Raw genomic sequence first — 5,602 nt, 5'->3', positions numbered from 1 at the left:
TCCACTAGTACCCCAGTTCCAGTGCTGAGCCCCTTACTACGGACTGGCAGACCATGTCACCAGGGAGCAAATACTGCCTAGTCCTCCCAGAGCCGAGTTTTCTGGGCTCTGGACTTGGCACACTGTTGGAACTGGGATTGTCATGGGGTGGGGGCTTAAAGGGAAGCACTCTGCCGTGGTGGTTGTGGATGGGTAGTTTGGTAGCTGTGGGCACCGCCTGGAGCCAAGACCCAGAGCGCAGTTTCTTGGGTCTGGCTTCAGGGAGGGCCAGGGACAATCTTATCCTGCTGGTGAAGTTGTGTGCCCAGAGCACGGAACTCCATAACCCACCTCCGGGCCGCAGGAGCACACGGAGGGCTCTATGTGTTCTGTCTGGGGGCAAGAAGCACTGGGGAGACCCGATGGGTTGGTAGTGAATGGAGTGAGTATTGCCATTCCTTAATCCCAAGGGCTTCAGAATCCACAATCCTGGGTGTAAAAGGGTTGCTATCCCTGCAATAGAGAGCGTTTCCCAGCCGTTGTCTTAGTGCCTGTGACTTCAGGGCTGCTAGTCGCGTGAACTCTCTGTATGCTAATGAGTGTGTAAGTATACGTGTGTGAATATGAATGTGAGGGTGTTTCAGCTTGAATCCAAGAACCTTCAGTGTATGTCTTTGCACCTTTATCGCCTGACCATGGCAGCTGCGGACGCCAGAGGGCGCTGCGCGTCAGTGTCCTCGCCTACAGGACACCTTGGGGTAAACAGGTGAAAGCTGGGGCAGCCAATCCTAAAGAACGGCCTTTCTGACTCCGTCACCGAAGTCTGTGACTTCCCCGGCTGGAACGCAGACAGAATGCAAAAAGTGTCCTTCCCATTTCTCATCTTCAATCCACCTTGCCCCCACCTGTGTCCAGTAAACCCTATGACATTGAGAGCTTAGAGATGCAGGGCAGAAAGTTTGGCCTAAGGAAACCCAGGAATTGCTTATTGAAAGAAAGGGGAGGGACCGCAAAGTGCAAGCGACCGAGGGGGAATATGAAGGATTCCCTCTACCACGGAAACCCTTCTGCCCCTCTCTCTGCATACCTTTAACGCAAGACCTGAACCTCCGGACTGTTCCTCCGTCCTTGAAATGTGCTCACGAACGCACGGCAAAAGCTCGCGGCTGTGGTGCAGTTTATTGCTTGGAGCAAGTATTTCGATAGTCTGGAAAATAATCTATCAAAAGCAGAAGTGAAATCAATACGTTGTGTTAAATTTTAAATGTGTTTGTTGGCAGTTAAACCGTTTTCCACTCATTACAACATCAGTGCTGGATTTATTCTAATGCTCTGCGTTCTCAACAACAAGCGCATTAATTCTCCTTTAATTGTAAACTGGGAGCATTTGAAAACCATTCAGTGTGCAAATTATGCTGATTCAATTACCGTTTAGTTACAGACTTCATTACCTGAATGCCTTTTGGCAACACAGAGAAAGGAGACATTTTTTCCAGTTTCACTCAAAACCATACAAAATGTGAACAATAAAATAGAGAAGGCGATTTAGAAGTCCATTCTTTTTCTCTTGGATCTAAAGTTGTTTTGTGTTTCGGGGATTAGAAATCAGACACACCACGAAAAACAAAAGGCTGGTGGCTGTGACCCAAGGCAGTGTTTCCAGGGATTGTAGTCCCATGGTTATTTGTCGGTAAAATCCGGAGCTGTTTTCCTAGAGGAGCAAGAAGCTGATTTTCCCCATGAAAATGAATTTAGAAGGGTGAATTGGGCAGTTAGAACAGGATGGCTTTAGGCAAGTAAATAAGTGGAAACCCTTGATTAAACCTCTAGGGCAATAAGGTGGACCAAGAAGTGGTCAAAGCTTCTCTCTCCATCTATTTTATTAAATAGCAGGTACAGTAACTGAATTTATCATTTGTTGGTAGTCCCATCCCACAACAGCCCAGACCTCTGTAAGAAACTGCAATAGATGCCTTCAGGTTGTCGGGAAATGCTTCAAGTTACTCTCCAAAAAGTCAGGGGTGGCATAAACATGATTTTATTTTTCCCCTTGAATTGACACAATCCAGGGAGGAGTTTAATGAATAATTTTTTGTGTGTCTTTATGGACTCACACAAGTTCAGTGACAGGGGCACTGTTTGTACCTTGTCTCATAGCTGATATTACAGTGCACCTTTCTCTTTAAGACCCTCGAAACCCAGTTATATTTCCCAAGAAATAATCACACATTATGTTTGAGTAGTAGGATTTGTTTAGGTATCTCCTGTACAACAATATTTAGGCGTCTGCTTATATAGAGAGATATGCCTTAAATACTCCCAAATTTGGGGAGGTTTATTGAAAATGAAAAACAGTTCTCTAACCAGCAGCTCAGTGTTCTGTATTTAAGCCATGGTTCCATGCTTATATTTAGGTGAATGTTCTCAGAGTATGTTTCTTGGCCCAGGGTTCTTTGAATGCCTGTTCTAGGTTGAATATTTTGAGTCTTTTTGTGTTTTGAGAGATCAGTCTGTCCTGTTTCAAACTAGAAGCTTATTTTAGTACTACTGCAATGAGAAGTTAATTAGAAATGTATCTGCAAAGTTACCTTCTGAAGCATACTAGCTAAGATACTCAAAAGTCACCACAGGGTTAACTCCAGCCATAAATGCAGGGAAGTGGGAAATCTTTTTTTTTTTTTTAAATTGAGGCAAGGAAGTCTTCTGTTTACTGAATGTTATTGAATTGCAGATTTAAAAATCTGAAGTCAGCAGGAGAGGAACCTATAGTGTAACAATACTTGTTAAAAATAAAAAAGTCCTGTAATCTTTATTCTCCTGTCAGTTCTGGACTGATTCCAGAATATTTTCATTATGATATAATGGGGTAACAGACAATAGCATTTTAACAGAGTTGAAGCACATACTGAATAATCTAGGGAAATGTGGTTTCTGACTGTGAAGAATGGGGGTGGGTCCTACACTGAGTTGTGAGCTGAAGGACAGGTATGGGCACACAGAGAGGGACCTCCCAGCAAAAGTCAGAGGGGTCCTGCTTGGGGGTCACCTTTGACAATTTTCAGAGTCAAGAAGTAAGTCTAATGAGCAGTCCCAGGGCATGTTAACAAAAAATTTACTCAGAAACTGAATCCCTAGATTCTGACCAGAGGTTGAATGATGTTACTGTGATCAAGTCAAATATTCATAGCCTATTCTAAGAAGAGTTCCCTTGTCCTCCCAATGTACTTTCCACCATTTCTTCTAGGATATAAATTTGCTAATGATCTAGTTGTTTTTTTTTTAATCAAGAAGGGCAAAAAATGGAAAGTTCTTTCTAAAACTTGTGCTTAAAAAAACATTCTGATTCGTCTATTCCCTCGAATTTAGGGTATCTTTAAAATATGAATTCCATGCCAGTTGTTTAACAGAGGTTAAAGTGTGGTTAATATGTTTATGGAATGCTACCTGTACACTGTTAGAAGCCAGACTGTTTGGGTGAATTCCACTCTTTATGAAGAAGGCTGTTAAGAAATGTGGAAACTAAGGGACAATTAGCAGGAAAGGGACCACCAATGCTTATCCTTTGGACTAGATATATATATCTCCCATCCTTTGAAAATTAAGCCAGCTGCCCACTGAGCATTTTAATTAATTTCAGCTTATTCCTGAAAAGAGAAGCCCATTAACCACTAACAGCGGCTGTTCAGTGTTCTCTGTTAAGGCCAGTTCTTGGAGGCAGTACTGTAAGTTACCCAGTTCCATTGAATTTCCTCACTCTTCTGCCCTAGCTGAACCTTCCCTATACAGGATTAAACCTAACTTTGTGAAGGAGCCTATACCCCAGCAGCACAAAATGAGAATTCTTGTCTCAAGACCTGTCCCAAAAAAAAAACCCAAAAACCTGTCCCAGGGCTCTGTAAGAGGAGAAGGTGTTACTATTCCAGGTATTTCCCTGAAATATTCAACTCTCCACTGATCAGCAAAACAGCTCCCTGGGTGTGTGGAAAGCGCTTGGCTGGTCGCACTTCTGCTCACTTCCAGGAGGATGAGAGTGGTCTGGGGCCTTCCAGTAACAGCTTTGGGAAAACCGCTTTCAGTATTAGAAGGAGAGAACTAGAATTGCTCCGACTTCCTCAGCAATATTTTCCCAGAAAGCCATTAAGTTCGTGGCTCCTCTTTGTGTGAAGTTGATTTCCATTTGGCTTCAAATTGTTGACGGCTATTTCCTCCTTAATGAAAGTGTTGTCTGGGTGAAAAATATATCAGGTGGCAGGGAAATTGGTTGATTTTTTTTTTTTTTTTTTTGAGATTGGTGCCCACTGTCTTACTTTTCTATCTGAGGGAAGATTTCCTGTAGACTACAGAAATTGACAGTATTGTTCCGGTAATAACCACCAGCGACAATATTTTCAAGAGGGCATTTGAGTGATGAAAGCATTTGGATATTGCCTTTTCAAATAAGCAATTTTCTGGGCTTCTTTGGTTTTTATAAGGGGTGGGGGAGAAGGGGCCAGGCATTGGCAGAGAGATGCCTTCTTGGTTTCACTTAGTTCTGAAATACCCAGGTACTTGTCAGCCTTGTTTGGGATTCCAGGGTCTGAACAGCTTTCAGTGAGTTTGACTGTCCTGGTGGTGATATTAAGGGAATCCTTAACATCAAAAGGGAATCCTCTTCCTTGCACTCTCTGGCCATAAAGAAAGCTGATGGAAGCTGTGAAAGTTTGCCTGCTCTCAAGTGACTAGTTAGGAAGTGTACCTTCTTTCAGATTTTTTTTTTTTAAGACAATGTCTAGGTCTGATTCGATTCAGGAAAGTTCCCTTAAAGCAACTCTGTGCTTTAAGAGCTTCAGATCTCATTCCAAGACCTTATCGAGTCCTCTCCATTTAAATCAATAGGGAGAGGTAGGCGAGTCAGGCCGTCCAGTCAGAGACTTCCAGGAGCCGCTGGATGGCTAGTCGGGTCTGTTCCCTCGCCTCCCACTACATTCTTCTAGCCAGTGCTGCCGACTGTTTGCAGGAAGTTGCGATCTTGATTTATCCGCTGCTTAAGCTTGCGACCAGCTTTTTCTCTAAGTCAGCACTAACCCCTCCCGGAGCTTGGTAAACACAGCGCGCGCGCATTTTTCTGCTGCAGATTGGCATGTTGACGACTCCGCTTGAAGGAATGTGACAATAAAGTGGGAACCAAAGCTTGGCAAGCACTTAATCAAGGATAAAAAGGTTCCGCTGTAAGGATGTCACTCAATTTATTGTGAAAGTCGAATGAATTACGTTTAATGAAAGTGCTCCCCAGATGAATATTACTGGCAATTTCCTGAGTTGGCTCTGTCAGCTCAAGATGAGAAAATGCCAACCCAGATCAGGAAAGAGCGCCCGTCTCAATTACTATGCAAGCTTTCCAAGAGTGGCTTTTTATTGAGATGATATATACCGGCGGCTTCTTCAAGCTCCTCGGCGCGCCCAGGAGCGCGTGTGCGCATTTTCCAAGTTTGCTGTCTTACCCTCGCGGGTTGCTGGCTGTTGTTTAAACTTCTAATGAGCTCGCCGCGATTCAGCTGCGGGCTGAAAACCTAATTACTTCCTCTGTAAACAGTTTTCCCTAGTATATTTTGTTTACTACCGAGGTGGGGGCTGGCAGGGGGAG

General features: G+C 43.7%; 1 protein-coding gene across 1 annotated transcript in view; it reads left to right on the top strand.

Moving 5' to 3' along the window:
- Nucleotides 1-5,602, top strand: part of NXPH1 (neurexophilin 1) — a 363,280-nt gene that overhangs the window by 1,736 nt on the left and 355,942 nt on the right. The window lies entirely within an intron of this gene.

Source organism: Bison bison, unplaced genomic scaffold, assembly GCF_000754665.1.
Source record: "Bison bison bison isolate TAMUID 2011002044 unplaced genomic scaffold, Bison_UMD1.0 scf7180017864134, whole genome shotgun sequence".
Classification (NCBI taxonomy): Eukaryota; Metazoa; Chordata; class Mammalia; order Artiodactyla; family Bovidae; genus Bison; species Bison bison.
This window is presented reverse-complemented; position numbering and strand designations above follow the sequence as displayed.